This window comes from Xenopus laevis, chromosome 8S (genome assembly GCF_017654675.1).
Source record: "Xenopus laevis strain J_2021 chromosome 8S, Xenopus_laevis_v10.1, whole genome shotgun sequence".
NCBI classification, from domain to species: Eukaryota; Metazoa; Chordata; class Amphibia; order Anura; family Pipidae; genus Xenopus; species Xenopus laevis.
This window is the reverse complement of record NC_054386.1, coordinates 19,054,492-19,071,287: the sequence shown is the minus strand read 5'-3', so window position 1 is coordinate 19,071,287 and position 16,796 is coordinate 19,054,492. Positions and strand designations below refer to the sequence as shown.

The 16,796-nt window shown below is 41.8% G+C and overlaps 1 long non-coding RNA gene across 1 annotated transcript in view; it reads right to left on the bottom strand.

Annotated features, from left to right (window-relative positions):
* The window catches only part of LOC121397716, a 37,428-nt gene that overhangs the window by 741 nt on the left and 19,891 nt on the right, over positions 1 to 16,796 (bottom strand). The gene's annotated exons all lie outside the window — the stretch shown is intronic.

The window sequence follows — 16,796 nt, the reverse complement described above, 5'->3', positions numbered from 1 at the left end:
CACAGGGGTGCAGAAGGAGATGGACTGTTTTATATATGCACAGCACATACGGAGGATATCTTTTTTCAATTTAGACTAGGAAAGAGAGCCTTTAAAGCCCCTGTGCAGGTTAATTGAGGACCGATGTACATTTAACAAAGGACCACTGGGACCGGACTACAAAAGTTCTTTGTTGTAGAATAGTCCATTAAGCCACGAAGCAACGGCAGTGCTAAAATGGTCATATGAATCCCTAGAGACATTGTCATAAATGTGACACTAAGCTCCAATTAGTGGCAGGACCCAACAGACCAAGGTGCAAAACATGGCCCTTTATGCTGCCCCCCCCCTCCAGGGGAATGGTGTTATCCAGAGGCTTCATTTCTGCTACTTAAGAGCAGCAACAACAAATAACAAGACAAGTGTGCAAAAAACAAAGAAAGCAGAGGGGAATTCAAGTGCTCGCAAATAATAAATTTGCTGCAAAATGCTAAACTAAGCAAAAGACAAACGTTAATGTTTATAAATGCAAGTATGCGAAAATTACACATAGAATTATGAAATGACAGGTATGGGATCCATTAGACGAAAGTCCATTATCCAGAAAGTTCTGACTTACGGAAAGGCTGTCTCCCATAGGGGTATATTTATCAAAGAGGGAAGTTAATAGTGAAGTTCCGCCACTAGAGTGAAATTCCGCCACTTTCCATTCATTTCTATGGGATTTTTAAAGGCGTATTTATCAAAGGGTGAACTTTCACTTTCACCCATTGATAAATATGCCTTTCAAAATCCCATGTGAGCTGTGGAATTTCACTCTAGTGGCGGAACTTCACTCTTTGATAAATTTACCCCATAGACTCCATTTTATCCAAATAAACCAAATTTTTAAAAAAACAGTTCCTTATACTTGACCCAAACCAAGATGTAATTAATCCTTATTCAAGCCAACACCAGATGACAAATGTTAATGTTTATAAAGGCAGGTATGCCAAAATGACACATAGGGGTACATTTACTAAGGGTCGAATATTAAGGGGTTAATTAACCCTCGATATTTGACCATCAAAGTAAAATCCTTCGACTTCGAATATCGAAGTCAAAGGATTTACTGCAAATACTTTGATCGATCAATCGAAGGAACGATTAAATCCTTCTAAACGAACGATTCGAAGGATTTGAATCCATCGATCGAACGATTTTCCTTCGATCAGAAATAGCTTTGAAAACTTATGGGGAAGGTCCCCATAGGCTAACATTGTAGCTCGGTAGGTTTAAAGTGGCGAAGTAGGTAGTCGAAGGTTTTTTTTAAAGAGACAGTACTTCGATTATCGAATGGTCGAATAGACGAATGATTTTTAGTTCGAATCGTTCGAATCAAAGCCGTAGTCGAAGGTCGAAGTACCCAAAAAACGTTGACGTTGAAATTCAAAGTTTTTTTACTTCGAATCCTTCACTCAAGCTTAGTAAATGTGCCCCATAGAATTAAGAAATGGAACACGAAATGGAAGTGTTTGGAACACGAAACGCATCAGGCTGGTTGACACAATAAACTTCTTCACATTTGAACATCTGCCTGGTGGAAGTTTTTGCCTTTGAGTGCCTGGCCCATTTTGAGATTTCGGTTTATCCGCCCCTTGTGCTGAGGGCCCAGGGTGGTGCACCTGGGCCACTTCATTGACGTGGTGAGTAACCATTGTACTATCAAGAGACCCTACAATACAGAAGCTTTTTTCAATTAAGAAATGACACTCCGATCAGGTATGGGATCCATTATACGGAAACCTGTTATCCAGAAAGTTCCGAATTACGGAAAGGCTGTCTCCCATAGACTCTATTTTATCCAAATAATCCAAATTTTTAAAAATGGTTTCCTTTTTCTCTTTAATAATTAAACAGTACCTTGTACTTGATCCAAACCAAGATATAATTATTCCTTATTCAAGCTGTAACCAGCCTATTGCATTTATTAATGTAAAAATGATCTTCTAGTAGACTTAAGGTATGGAAACCCAAATTATGGAAAGTTTCATTATCCCGAAAGCCCCAGGTCAAGAGAATTCTGGATAACAGGTCCCAAACCTGTACTAGTAGGCGATCTATTTTATGACTTGATTGGGACCTGGAGTTTTCCCAAAATGTTTCTGTAATTTAAACCCTATAGGATAGTTTTGCAATACGGATTCATGATATTAACTCATACCCATTGAACCAAAGGTAGCTGCAATAGGCATGTAAGCACACGATGAGAGGACATATATAAGTAAAATAATAAACCATGCACAGATCTCTGAGACATTGATATTTTGCTGAATGCTTTCAATTCTTGGAAACAGAGAGGGATCAGTGTTAAAACAAATTATGGAAATTGTGCTTCCATACCAGCTGTGCAATGCAGAAACAATGGACTGCTGTGATAAACAGTATGAAAATAATTGCCAATGCACTCTTTGATCATATGACCTTATAATGTTAATTATATCTATTAAAGTAATTCCTAGACATTACAATGCAAAGAAAGGAAAAGAGCTGTAGGAGGACAATATGCATCAGCACCCCATCAGAATGGAGATATACTATAGGTCAACAAGAGCTGCAATTAAATGGAGCACTAGTAGCCAGAACAATACTAAAATATAAGAGAATGCTTGTCTGTCTATATGGAGCAATAATGTTTTAAATAAACTGTTCTCAGACACAGAAGTACTTGTCATTTCCTTAAAGGGGACCGTCACCCAATAAAATGATTCAAAATCCTATTTTATCACATTAGTCAAGCAAAATGAACTTTAATTACACTCTATAAATTATTTGAATCTTGTTTCCTTCAGTCTGGAAATTCATAACTATAGCAAGTAGGCAGGAGGCATTTTGTGGACACTGTTATTAAGACAAGCCTTGCATCTTCTCAGAATCTTTTTGTGCACCAGAATGGGGGACCTGATGTCCATCCCCATGCACTGGCTACACAATTAAATGGTAAAGAGAACTGGGGGAATGTGTGACGATCTAGGAAGTGCAGAATGGAAAGTGGAAGTAATTGTCTGCCCCGCCTCTATGCCTGAGGCATAGAGGAGGGGCAGACAATATTTGATTGACAGCTGAGATTTTTAAATGAGCTTACAACATCCATGAATGCTTTAATAAAAAATAGAAATTGGATTTCATGTTTAATTTGAAAAGGACTTTTATTAGACATATTGTTGTGTCTGGGTGACAGGTCCACTTTAAAAAAATACACAGAGAGTATTAGTTTATTGTTTCCAAACCCCCTCCTCATTTAGATTCTAAACTCTACTAAGCAACTTTACCTCCTGTATCAATAGGATTTTGTATGTAATTTGTGTGTTTGTTTTATACACCTTTCTGTTGCACACGCTGCAGAACATGTTGGCACTTTACAAATAAGATGCAGATTTATCAAGGGTCGAATTGAAAATTTGAATTTCTAAATTCAAATTTCAAGTTTATTTTAGTGTAATTCGACTAGGTAATAGTCCAAATAGTTTAAATAAAATTCAAATTTGAAATTTACAATGTACTGTCCCTTTAAGAATTGAATTTGACTATTCACCATCTAAAACCTGCTGAATTGGTGTTTTAGCCTATGAGGGACCTGTTACAATCAAATGGAGTCGTTTGGTAGACTTTTGAAAATCGTTTTTTTCTATTAAAAAAAACTATTTTTTTGGGTGAAAAAACTCTAATCAAATTTGATTTCAATTTGATTCGAGTTTGCAGGTTGATCCTATTCACCAGAATTTAAAATATTTAAATTTTTTAATACATTTTGAAAAAATTTGGTAATTTTGTTTTTGAATTTCGAGTTGATGGGAGTTTATTGGAGTTGTTATAAACTCCCATAAACTTTAAATTCGACCCTTGAAAAATTTGCCCCTAAGGGCAGAGACACACGTGGAGATTCAGGGAGATTAGTCACCCAGCGACAAATCGCCTCTTCTTTGGGCGACTAATCTCCCCGCAATGCCTTTCCGCCGGCTGGAATCTATATCACTGGCGGGATGGCACTCGTTCGCTCCATTCTCCGAAGTTGCCCGAAGTTTGCTCGTGAGGCAAGTTCAGAAAACGAAGCGCTCTGGCGATTAAGATTTTAGCCGGCGGGAAGGCAGTTTGGGGGAAAAGTCACCCGAAGGAGAGGCGATTTGTCTCCGAGGGTGATATAATCTCCACGTTTGTCTCTGCCCTAAGTGTTAATCTTGACATTAATGCCATCCTCCTGATAGTGTAGAAATCTTCCCAGGGCTGATCCTATCAAATGTGGGGCCCAATTGGGACCATGTTGGCGGGGCCCCTAGACAAAGTGTTGCTGGCTACTGACACACCAAGTATTTAGGAAAATAAGGGCATACAGGCACAAAATAGAAAGGAAAGGGGCAGACAAGATAAGAGAGTGAGAGGGATGAAATAGGGGCACATAATAGGGGCACACAGGGTAAGTGAGAGAGAGAGGGAGGAAATAGGAGAGTGGACTGGGCCAATTAGTTTGGGGCAGGCTGGGCCGATTCAGCTTGGGAGCAGGCTTGGTTGGATTGGGGGCAGGCAGGGCCTATCAAGGTTGGAGGAAAGCTGGGCCTATGAGAGTTGGGGGCAGGCTGGACCTATGGATTTGGGTATGGGCTGGACTCTCAAAGTTGGGGGCAGGCCAGGCAGCATCATGTGCTGAGGGAAATATTATCTGTGCTGCCCTGTGGTGCGGGGCCCCCAGAGGTATTGGGCCCAATTGGTCCCAATTGGTCCAATAGGCCTAAGGCCGGCCCTGAATCCACCCAATGTGGGCACTGCCAGTTGGATGTTATGTCAACACTGAAAAAACACAGAGCAGTAGTGGTGTTTTTCCGGTGGAAAAACTCCACTCGTGACATCTATTTAGAGCCTGCTGGTGTGCTAAAGCCCTGTGAAGTGCAATAAGTATGTAAATCCAAATAGTGTTTTGCACTATTTTGTAGGGCAAATAATCACACACATACCAGATAAATCAGGTACTGACTGCTATTCTTCATCATGTTTGCAAAGCAATTTTAGAGAACATTTCAGATCAAATTATGCAGAGACAATGCATTAATTCCTGCACATATTAAAATGTACTTATCAGGTTTCTAAATATGGAAGTTTTATAAATAGCCACTCCGATATATTAGTTATTTGGATATGAGAGGCGTGTTTACTGTGTATTTGTAGGGAAAGTCTGCTATAGATCACTGCTTTCCTATGACACACATCTCCATCATGAAATATGTGGGCTCTTTGTCACTGTATGTCTGTCTAGCTGGCACTACTTGGGCTTCCTGATGTAATCTATTTGAAAAATGTTCCATCAAACACCCAACCCACATACCGAGGATACATTGAATCGTGTCTTAGCAGAAAAAGGTTAAAAATATGAATCATTAAAGGTTCTGAACAGCTTCATGTCTATTTTTCCCCTCAAGACTACAGCAAGATTGCTTCCTGAGGTCACTACATATCACATAGGTTCAGCAAATATCTCTGTCCTTTAATAATGCCCTCAGAAAATGATCAAATCCTCATTAACTGTAGGGTAATTCATTTGAAAGTTGGCATGTCATCCAGATAAGTAAGTATTGAATTGAAGAGAATGTAAGTTTTACTTTGGTGCCGCTCACGAGTCCCGTTCTTGTGCTCTTGAAAGCTTCTAATGTCTGCCATCTGGCAGCCCGAGTGCAACCTTTGAAAAAGTTAAACGACTGTGAATTTTAATGTATAAGATAAATATCAGCAGTTGGAGACATTTCAATTGAAATGTTCTGAACCCCGAGCCTCATGTCTCTTAATTCAGCAATATGTGCTCCAAACGGCAACAGGCAAAAAAATATGCATAATGTTGAGCCTCCAATAACGGAGTTGGGCAAAGGCTAAATAGCTTTACTTCCAAATGATTAGGATAAATATATTTTTCATGAATGCCAATTCTAGGGGGCAGATTAACTAAAGGGGCGAATTGTCGCCAGTGACTGATTGGCATACATCGCACCACTTGGCCAGGCGCAAATTCGCTACCATTTCTCTAATTCACTAATATGCGAAGTTGCACCCTGACCGCCGAACGCGAAGATGCGCTAGTGTTCATTTGTGTCTAGTGCAAATTGGAGAGTGATCTTGCGCTTAGGTCAATTTGCATACGGCAGGTAATTTAAAGTTGTATGAGGTCTTTATGATAAATGTTGGTGCAATTGCTTGAAGTTACCACTTTTTATTACAAATGTCCAGGGAACCTTAATAAAGACAAGAGAGTTACTATAATGCCCTACACATGAGCCCACATATGCTAGGAAATCGGTTACCCAACAAAAGGTTTGTTAGGACTTTTTCAGGCAATCCCACTTAAAAAAGGAAAAGTCGCCAGCGTTTTTTGAACTTTAATGCATTTTCAGCACACAGGATATGATGTAAGTGACAGAAGATTGAGGAAGATCTAGTTGATTTTTAGCACTTTGTCTGGTCTGAGGTGGCAAAGTCAAATCTGGCAAAAGAGGTAACGTCCAGTAAAATCCGCATTTTACTGAATTTGCGGAGTAATGACCATTAGGGATGTAGCGAACGTCGGAAAAAAAGTTCGCGAACATATTCGCGAACTTGCGCAAAAACGCGAGCGGTTCGCGAACGGTTCGCGAACCCCATAGACTTCAATGGGAAGGCGAACTTTAACATCTAGAAAAGACATTTCTGGCCAGAAAAATGATTTTAAAGTTGTTTAAAGGGTGCAACGACCTGGACAGTGGCATGCCAGAGGGGGATCAAGGGCAAAAATGTATCTGAAAAATCTGCCTGTGTGTGCTTGGAAGAGATAGTGTAGGGGGAGAGCTGTTAGTGATTTCAGGGACAGATGATAGTAAGTTTGCTGGCTAGTAATCTGCTTGATACTGCTCTGTATTGGAGGGACAGAAGTCTGCAGGGATTTGAGGGACATTTTAGCTTAGGTAGCTTTGCTGGCTAGTAATCTGCTGTTCTCTTTAAACAACTGCCATACGTTGACCTTGTAGGCATTGTTTGCCCAGTTTTTTTGGACGCAGCCACTGAAGCACAGTTGCCAGAAAAAATATGCCATATAAATGCTGAAAATAGTCATTTTTCGCCATACGTTGACCTTGTAGACATTGTTTGCCCAGTTTTTTTGGACGCAGCCACTGAAGCACAGTTGCCAGAAAAATTATGCCATATAAATGCTGAAAATATAAATTTTTTGGTTGCAGCCACTGAAGCACAGAGGCCAGAAAAATTATGCCATATAAATGCAGAAAATATGCATTTTTTTGGTCGCAGCCACTGAAGCACAGTTGACAGAAAAATTATGCCATATAAATGCTGAAAATATAAACTTTTTTGGTTGCAGCCACTGAAGCACAGAGGCCAGAAAAATTATGCCATATAAATGCAGAAAACATGCATTTTTTTGGTCGCAGCCACTGAAGCACAGTTGACAGAAAAATTATGCCATATAAATGCTGAAAATATAAATTTTTTTGGTTGCAGCCACTGAAGCACAGAGGCCAGAAAAATTATGCCATATAAATGCAGAAAATATGCATTTTTTTGGTCGCAGCCACTGAAGCACAGTTGCCAGAAAAAATATGCCATATAAATGCTGAAAATAGTCATTTTTTGCCATATACGTTGAGTCAACGTATGGCAAAAAATGACTATTTTCAGCATTTATATGGCATATTTTTTCTGGCCTCTGTGCTTCAGTGGCTGCGGCCAAAAAAACTGGGCAAACAATGCCTACAAGGTCAACGTCGTTGACCTTGTAGGCATTGTTTGCCCAGTTTTTTTGGCCGCAGCCACTGAAGCACAGAGGCCAGAAAAAATATGCCATATAAATGCTGAAAATAGTCATTTTTTTGGTCGCAGCCACTGAAGCACAGTTGCCAGAAAAATTATGCCATATAAATGCTGAAAATATAAATTTTTTTGGTTGCAGCCACTGAAGCACAGAGGCCAGAAAAATTATGCCATATAAATGCAGAAAATATGCATTTTTTTGGTTGCAGCCACTGAAGCACAGAGGCCAGAAAAATTATGCCATATAAATGCAGAAAATATGCATTTTTTTGGATGCAGCCACTGAAGCACAGTTGCCAGAAAAAATATGCCATATAAATGCTGAAAATAGTCATTTTTTGCCATACGTTGACCTTGTAGACATTGTTTGCCCAGTTTTTTTGGTTGCAGCCACTGAAGCACAGAGGCCAGAAAAAATTAAACCAGTAGGGTTTGCACCCTAGTTTGTAACGGTGGCGGAGGGAGGAGGAGGACGCTAAAGGACAGCTGTGTGTGGAGTCATGAGGCTTGAAGAGAAGGACAGCTGCATAGAAGTCAGAACAAGTCTTCCGGCGTGCAGTAACCCTCCGAGATCCACCCCTCATTCATTTTAATAAAGGTCAGGTAATCGACACTTTTGTGACCTAGGCGAGTTCTCTTCTCAGTTACAATCCCTCCTGCTGCACTGAAGGTCCTTTCTGAGAGCACACTTGAGGCTGGGCAAGACAAGAGGTTCATGGCAAATTGTGACAGCTCTGGCCACAGATCAAGCCTGCGCACCCAGTAGTCCAGGGGTTCATCGCTCCTCAGAGTGTCGATATCTGCAGTTAATGCCAGGTAGTCCGCTACCTGCCGGTCGAGGCGTTCTTTGAGGGTGGATCCAGAAGGGTTGTGGCGCTGCCTTGGACAGAAAAACATTTGCATGTCTGACGTTACAGACTGGCCAAAGGGCTTTGTCCTTGCAGGTGTGCTCGTGGCAGGATTACTGGCACCTCTGCCCCTGGAATGTTGATGAGTTCCTGAAGTGACATCACCCTTAAAAGCATTGTACAACATGTTTTGCAGGCTGGTTTGTAAATGCCGCATCTTTTCGGACTTGTGGTATGTTGGTAACATTTCTGACACTTTATGCTTGTACCGAGGGTCTAGTAGCGTTGCGACCCAGTACAGGTCCTTCTCCTTAAGCCTCTTGATACGGGGGTCCTTCAACAGGCATGACAGCATGAAAGACCCCATTCTCACAAGGTTGGATGCAGAGCTATCCATCTCCGCTTCCTCATTATCAAGGACTGCATCATCCACGGTCTCCTCCCCCCAGCCACGTACAAGACCAGGGGTCCCCAAAAGGTCACCACTAGCCCCCTGGGAAGCCTGCTCCTGTTGGTCCTCCTCCTCCTCCTCCACAAAGCCACCTTCCTCCTCTGACTCCACTTCTGGCACCTCTCCCTGCGTTGCAGCAGGTGCCTGGGTTCGTTCTGGTGATTCCGACCAGAAATCGTGCGCTTCCAGCTCCTCGTCACGCTGGTCTACAGCCTCATCTGTCACTCGTCGCACGGCACGCTCCAGGAAGAAAGCGAAGGGTATTAGGTCGCTGATGGTGCCTTCGGTGCGACTGACCATATTTGTCACCTCTTCAAAAGGTCGCATGAGCCTGCAGGCATCGCGCATAAGCACCCAGTAACGGGAGAAAAAAATCCCCAGCTGTGCAGATCCAGTCCTACCACCCAGTTCAAAAAGGTACTCGTTGACGGCCCTTTGTTGTTGCAGCAGACGTTCCAACATAAGGAGCGTTGAATTCCAGCGAGTCTGGCTGTCAGAAATCAAACGCCTGACTGGCATGTTGTAGCGCTGCTGAATGTCAGCAAGGCGTGCCATGGCTGTGTAGGAACGTCTGAAATGGGCCGACACCTTTCTGGACTGGGTGAGAACGTCCTGGAATCCTGGGTACTTGGAGACAAAACGTTGGACTATTAAATTTAACACATGTGCCATGCAGGGCACATGTGTTAAATTGCCTAGTCTCAACGCTGCCAACAGATTGCTTCCATTGTCACACACCACTTTTCCGATCTGCAGTTGGTGTGGGGTCAGCCACCGATCGGCCTGTGACTGCAGAGATGACAGGAGTACAGATCCGGTATGGTTTTTGCTTTCCAGGCACGTCATCCCCAAGACAGCGTGACAACGGCGTACCTGGCACGTCGAATAGCCTAGGGGGAGCTGGGGGTGCACAGGTGTGGAGGAGGAGAAGGAGGACCCAGCAGCAGAGTAAGAAGAAGAAGAAGACGAGGTAGAGAGCGATGGAGGAGTAGAGGTGGTGGCAGAACCGCGTGCAATCCGTGGCGGTGACACCAACTCCACTGTTGTTGTTGAGCTACCCATTCCCTGCTTCCCAGCCATTACCAAGTTCACCCAGTGGGCAGTGTAGGTGACATACCTGCCCTGACCATGCTTGGAGGACCATGCGTCAGTAGTCATATGGACCTTTGGCCCAACACTAAGTGACAGAGATGCGGTAACTTGGCTCTGCACATGTTGGTACAGGTGTGGTATTCCCTTTTTAGAAAAAAAATTGCGGCTGGGTACCTTCCACTGCGGTGTCCCAATTGCTACAAATTTGCGGAAGGCCTCAGAGTCCACCAGCTGGTATGGTAAAAGCTGGCGGGCTAAGAGTGCAGACAAGCCAGCTGTCAGACGCCGGGCAAGGGGGTGACAGTCAGACATTGGCTTCTTACGCTCAAACATGGCCTTCACAGAAACTTGGCTGGTGGCAGATGACTGGGAATGGGAACAGGTGGTCAAGGTGGAAGGCGGAGTGGAGGGTGGTTCAGACGGGTCAAGGAGAGCAGAGGTAGAGCAGTAAGATGCTGGACCAGAAGGAGTGTGGCTTTTAGTTTGCCTGTTGCCTTTGAGGTGTTGCTCCCAAAGTGCTTTGTGCTTGCCGCTCATGTGCCTTCGCATAGAAGTTGTACCTATGTGGCTGTTGGGCTTACCAAGGCTCAGTTTCTGACTGCACTCATTGCAAATTACAATGCTTTTGTCAGAGGCACACACATTAAAAAAATCCCACACTGCTGACTTTTTGGAAGTGTGCGATCTGGCGGTAACAGTAGAAGTTGGCGGAGTTGGCGGTATTGGCGGCAATGGCGGGTGCGTTGGCCGGCTGAACACAGGTGCCGATACATGTTGTTGCCCTGCTGATCCCTGCGGGCTGTCCTCCCTGCTTCTTCTAAGTCTTATTCTCCTACTGCCTCTCTGACTCTCCGTCTCTCCATCTGAACTACCCTCCTCTTGCTCTCTTCTACTAGGCACCCACAAAACATCAATCTCCTCATCATCATTCTCCTCAGATGCATCAATTTCTTCTGACACATCACAGAAGGAAGCAGCAGCGGGGACCTCCTCCTCATCACTCATTATGTCCATCTCTATCGTGTTCTCTGCCAGAATTAAATCTGGTGTAAGGTCCTCATCTCCTTCATCTTCTTCTGGCAATAATGGTTGCGCATTACTCAGTTCAAGAAACTCATTGGAAAATAACTCCTCTGACCCCAGTGAAGAAGGGGCACCGGTGGTGGAGGAAGTGTTACGTGGGGTGGCCATAGCAGTGGAGGATGAGGAGGATGTTGTGGTAAAGTTAGAAACGGTAGAGGATGGGGTGTGCTGTGTAAGCCAGTCAACTACCTCTTCAGCATTTTGGGAGTTCAGGGTCATTGGCTTTTTAAAACTGGGCAATTTGCTAGGGCCACAGGATTGCATAGCAGCACGGCCCCTAGCACGGCCTCTGCGTGGCGGCCTGCCTTTGCCTGGCATTATTTTTAAAAAAACAACAACAACAACAAAAACTCAGTTGGTTTTTCTGGAAACGATAATACACACAGCTAGATGGCGGGTTGAAGAAAACACTGTGCAAATAATGCCTACAAAGTCAACGTATACACTACTACAGCGGTGGATACGGATTACGTAAAATATATGAATGCTGCTTGAAAAAAAGTAACTCAAGTGGTTTTTCTAGAGACGATAATATTATCAATATTTAGACAAAATGTGAACAAGGTCACACAGCTCGATGGCGGGTTGAAGAAAACAGTGTGCAAATAATGCCTACAAGGTCAACGTATACACTACTACAGCGGTGGATACGGATTACGTAAAATATATGAATGCTGCTTGAAAAAAGTGACTCCGGTGTTTTTTCTGGAGACGGTAATATTATGGATATTTAGACAGAATGGGAACAAGGTCACACAGCTCGATGGCGGGTTGAAGAAAACAGTGTGCAAATAATGCCTACAAGGTCAACGTATACACTACTACAGCGGTGGATACGGATTACGTAAAATATATGAATGCTGCTTGAAAAAAAGTAACTCAAGTGGTTTTTCTAGAGACGATAATATTATCAATATTTAGACAAAATGTGAACAAGCTCACACAGCTCGATGGCGGGTTGAAGAAAACACTCTGCAAATAATGCCTACAAGGCCAACGTATACACTACTACAGCGGTGGATACGGATTACGTAAAATATATGAATGCTGCTTGAAAAAAGTGACTCCGGTGTTTTTTCTGGAGACGGTAATATTATGGATATTTAGACAGAATGGGAACAAGGTCACACAGCTCGATGGCGGGTTGAAGAAAACAGTGTGCAAATAATGCCTACAAGGTCAACGTATACACTACTACAGCGGTGGATACGGATTACGTAAAATATATGAATGCTGCTTGAAAAAAAGTAACTCAAGTGGTTTTTCTAGAGACGATAATATTATCAATATTTAGACAAAATGTGAACAAGCTCACACAGCTCGATGGCGGGTTGAAGAAAACACTGTGCAAATAATGCCTACAAGGCCAACGTATACACTACTACAGCGGTGGATACGGATTACGTAAAATATATGAATGCTGCTTGAAAAAAGTGACTCCGGTGTTTTTTCTGGAGACGGTAATATTATGGATATTTAGACAGAATGGGAACAAGGTCACACAGCTCGATGGCGGGTTGAAGAAAACAGTGTGCAAATAATGCCTACAAGGCCAACGTATACACTACTACAGCGGTGGATACGGATTACGTAAAATATATGAATGCTGCTTGAAAAAAGTGACTCCGGTGTTTTTTCTGGAGACGGTAATATTATGGATATTTAGACAGAATGGGAACAAGGTCACACAGCTCGATGGCGGGTTGAAGAAAACAGTGTGCAAATAATGCCTACAAGGCCAACGTATACACTACTACAGCGGTGGATACGGATTACGTAAAATATATGAATGCTGCTTGAAAAAAGTGACTCCGGTGTTTTTTCTGGAGACGGTAATATTATGGATATTTAGACAGAATGTGAACAAGGTCACACAGCTAGATGGCGGGTTGAAGAAAACACTGTGCAAATAATGCCTACAAGGTCAACGTATACACTACTACAGCGGTGGATACGGATTACGTAAAATATATTATGGCTGCTTGAAAAAAGTCACTCCGGTGTTTTTTCTGGAGACGGTAATATTATGGATATTTAGACAGAATGTGAACAAGGTCACACAGCTAGATGGCGGGTTGAAGAAAACACTGTGCAAATAATGCCTACAAGGTCAACGTATACACTACTACAGCGGTGGATACGGATTACGTAAAATATATTATGGCTGCTTGAAAAAAGTCACTCCGGTGTTTTTTCTGGAGACGGTAATATTATGGATATTTAGACAGAATGTGAACAAGGTCACACAGCTAGGTGGCGGGTTGAAGAAAACACTGTGCAAATAATGCCTACAAGGTCAACGTATACACTACTACAGCGGTGGATACGGATTACGTAAAATATATTATGGCTGCTTGAAAAAAGTCACTCCGGTGTTTTTTCTGGAGACGGTAATATTATGGATATTTAGACAGAATGTGAACAAGGTCACACAGCTAGATGGCGGGTTGAAGAAAACACTGTGCAAATAATGCCTACAGGGCAAATAATGCCTAAAAGGTCAACTTATACACTACTACAGCGGTAGTAAAATAAAAAAAAGTAAAATAAAAAAAAAATGAATATTAAAAAAAAAAATTAAAGTTGGTGCTGCTGAACTACTAGGAGCAGCAGATTAGCACACCAGTCCCACTCCCCAACACTGCTAGACTAATAGCACTGGGCTCTTATAGTAGTAGTAGTAGTAGTAGTAGTAAAACAACAAAAAAATAAATAAAAGCAGTCCTTACAAGGACTACTGTTATTGCAGCAGTCAGCAGATGAGATCAGAAGCAGGACAGCTGCCCACTGCAGCTACATACAGAGCACTGCAGTAGAAGGTAGATTACTAGCCAGCAAAGCTACCTAAGCTTAAATGTCCCTCAAACCCCTGCAGACTTCTGTCCCTCCAATAACAGAGCAGTATCAAAACGATTACTAGCCAGCAAACTTTCAACTGTCCCTGAAATCACTAACAGGCAGCAGCTCTCTCCCTACACTATCTCTTCAGCACACACAGGCAGAGTGAAAAAACGCTGCAGGGCTTCGGTTTTTATAGGGAAGGGGAGTGGTCCAGGGGAGAGCTTCCTGATTGGCTGCCATGTACCTGCTGGTCTGGGGTGAGAGGGCAAAAAAAAGCGCCAACAATGGCGAACCCAAAATGGCGAACGTCGCGCGACGTTCGCGAACTTCCGGCGAGCGCGAACACCCGATGTTCGCGCGAACAAGTTCGCCGGCGAACAGTTCGCGACATCTCTAATGACCATTCGCCAGAGGGCCAACGAACGCTAGCGACGGTCTCTTTCGCTAGCGAATTGACGGCTTCACTTGTTAGTGAATTGGCAATGTCCCTGCGGATGTGATTTCTGGCAAAAATTCACTATCATTAGCCACTTCGCCCTTTAGTAAATCTGCCCATAGGTGTCCATATTGGAAAAGATTTGTATTTCAAGACTGAAGAAGAAGTTAAGTTTAATCGTCAACTGCTTTTGCATTTGAGTCTCCTCCACCCCCCATCAAAAAAATAATGGAAGAACCTACGGGTATGGGATACGTTATCTGGAAACCCAATTATCTGGAAAGCTTTGCATTATGGGAAGGCTGTCTCCGATATACTTCATTTTATCCAAGTAATCGAAATTTTTAAAAATGCTTTCCTCTTTCTCTGTAGTTATTACACATTATGTTGTACATGATCCAGACTTAAGTTCCAAATTATGGAAAGATCTGTTATCTAGATCCCAAGCCTTCTGGATAACAGGTCCAAGGACTTTTAAATTGCAGCACCACAACCCATATTTTGATTGCCATCTATACACCTGCTTATTTTCTATTATTATAATATTTTTTTCATCCTGTTCCATGGGTTTCAGCAAATAAATATTAAATAGTGAGCTAAACATTGATGTACACCACGGGTTCTTTTTCATGGAAAGTTTAAGTGGCTTGGAGATTTGCCTAGTAGGAGGGCCACAGAGATCTTTATTTGTGGAATTCTCTTCTCTGCAAAGGCATTGAGAGGATTATCTTCTATAATTACCAACTTCCATATGTGCTCAGTGTATGTAAAGGAAACTTCCCACTAGTAATATAGGGCTGTGTACTGTACTTGAAAAAACCAACAATATTCACTGCCTAATCTTTTATATCATACAGAGATCAGTGAATGGGAGAGCTGACTAATTTCTGATTTAACTGAATATATTTGGTTATTCAGTCAAGAGTTTAAGAAAACAGTTCCAACTTCATTGTTGACAATCGTTTAAAGTGTTGTGGTTCTTTGTACAGAATGAGGTAGCCTGGGTTAGTATAATCAGTTATCTGTAAAAACGAATCTGATCATTCAGTGGGGTTATGTTTATTTGGGGGTAGTCACAGAATTCTTCTCTACACTGGTATTCTGGTATTTCTTTCCCTGTTTATCAAGATAAAAAAAGTCTGATTCAGGCTGTGTCTGCTATTTGTTTGAAGCTGTGGAACTGTATGGCTCGTTTATGAACAAAGTGGCAAATTCATTTGCACATTTTGCCATGTTTTTACCCACAATGCATTTTCCCCATCCCAGAAATGGGCACACACTAAGGGGCAAATTTATCAAGAGTTGAAGTGAAAATTCGAATTTTAAGGTAATTTATAGGGCATATTTATCAAGGGTCGAATTTCAAATTGAAAAAAATTTCGAAATTCGAATTCAAAAAGAACAAACGAAATTCAGTCAAAGTGTTTTTTGGTCAAATAGATCTGTTTTCGATCAAATAGGTCCGTATTCGGCCGAATTCGAATAGAAGGAATAGCTCAATCAATCTAATTAGATTCAAAGTTTTTCCTCAAAAAAACTTAGATTTTTCAAAGTCCATCCAATTGACTCCAAATAGGTTCTAGGAGGTCCCCCATAGGCTAAAACAGCAATGTGGCAGGTTTTAGATGGCGAATGGTCGAAGTCGAATTTTTAAAGAAACAGTACATGATAAATTTCGATATTTGAATTTTCAAATTTTTTTCATTCCCTAGACGAAGTACACAAAAAACGATTTTTTTTCATTTGAACATTCACCTCGACCTTTGATAAATCTGCCCCTTAGTGTACTTCAACTAGGGAATAGTCCAAATTTGAATCAAATTTGAAAAAAATTAAAAAATTTGAATATCGAAATGTATCATGTACTGTCTCTTCAAAAATTCAACTTCAACCATTCACCATCTAAAACCTGCCGAATTGCTGTTTTAGCCTATGGGGGACCTCCTAGAACCCATTTGGAGTCATTTGGTGGACTTTGAAAAATCAAAGTTTTATTTGGAAAATACTTTGATTCAAATTCGATCGATTACAATCTGAATCTGAATCGAAATGATCGAATTAAAGCACTGCATATCTTGACAGCGCTATATAAATAAATGATGATGAATACAGCCTATTCACCCAAAATTTAAAATTTTTTATTTTTTTTATACATTTTGGTTAGTCTTTTTTAATTAGAATTTCGAGGTGATGGGAGTTAAAAAAAAAACAAAAAAAACTTGAGCCTGATGCAGAGAACTCGGGG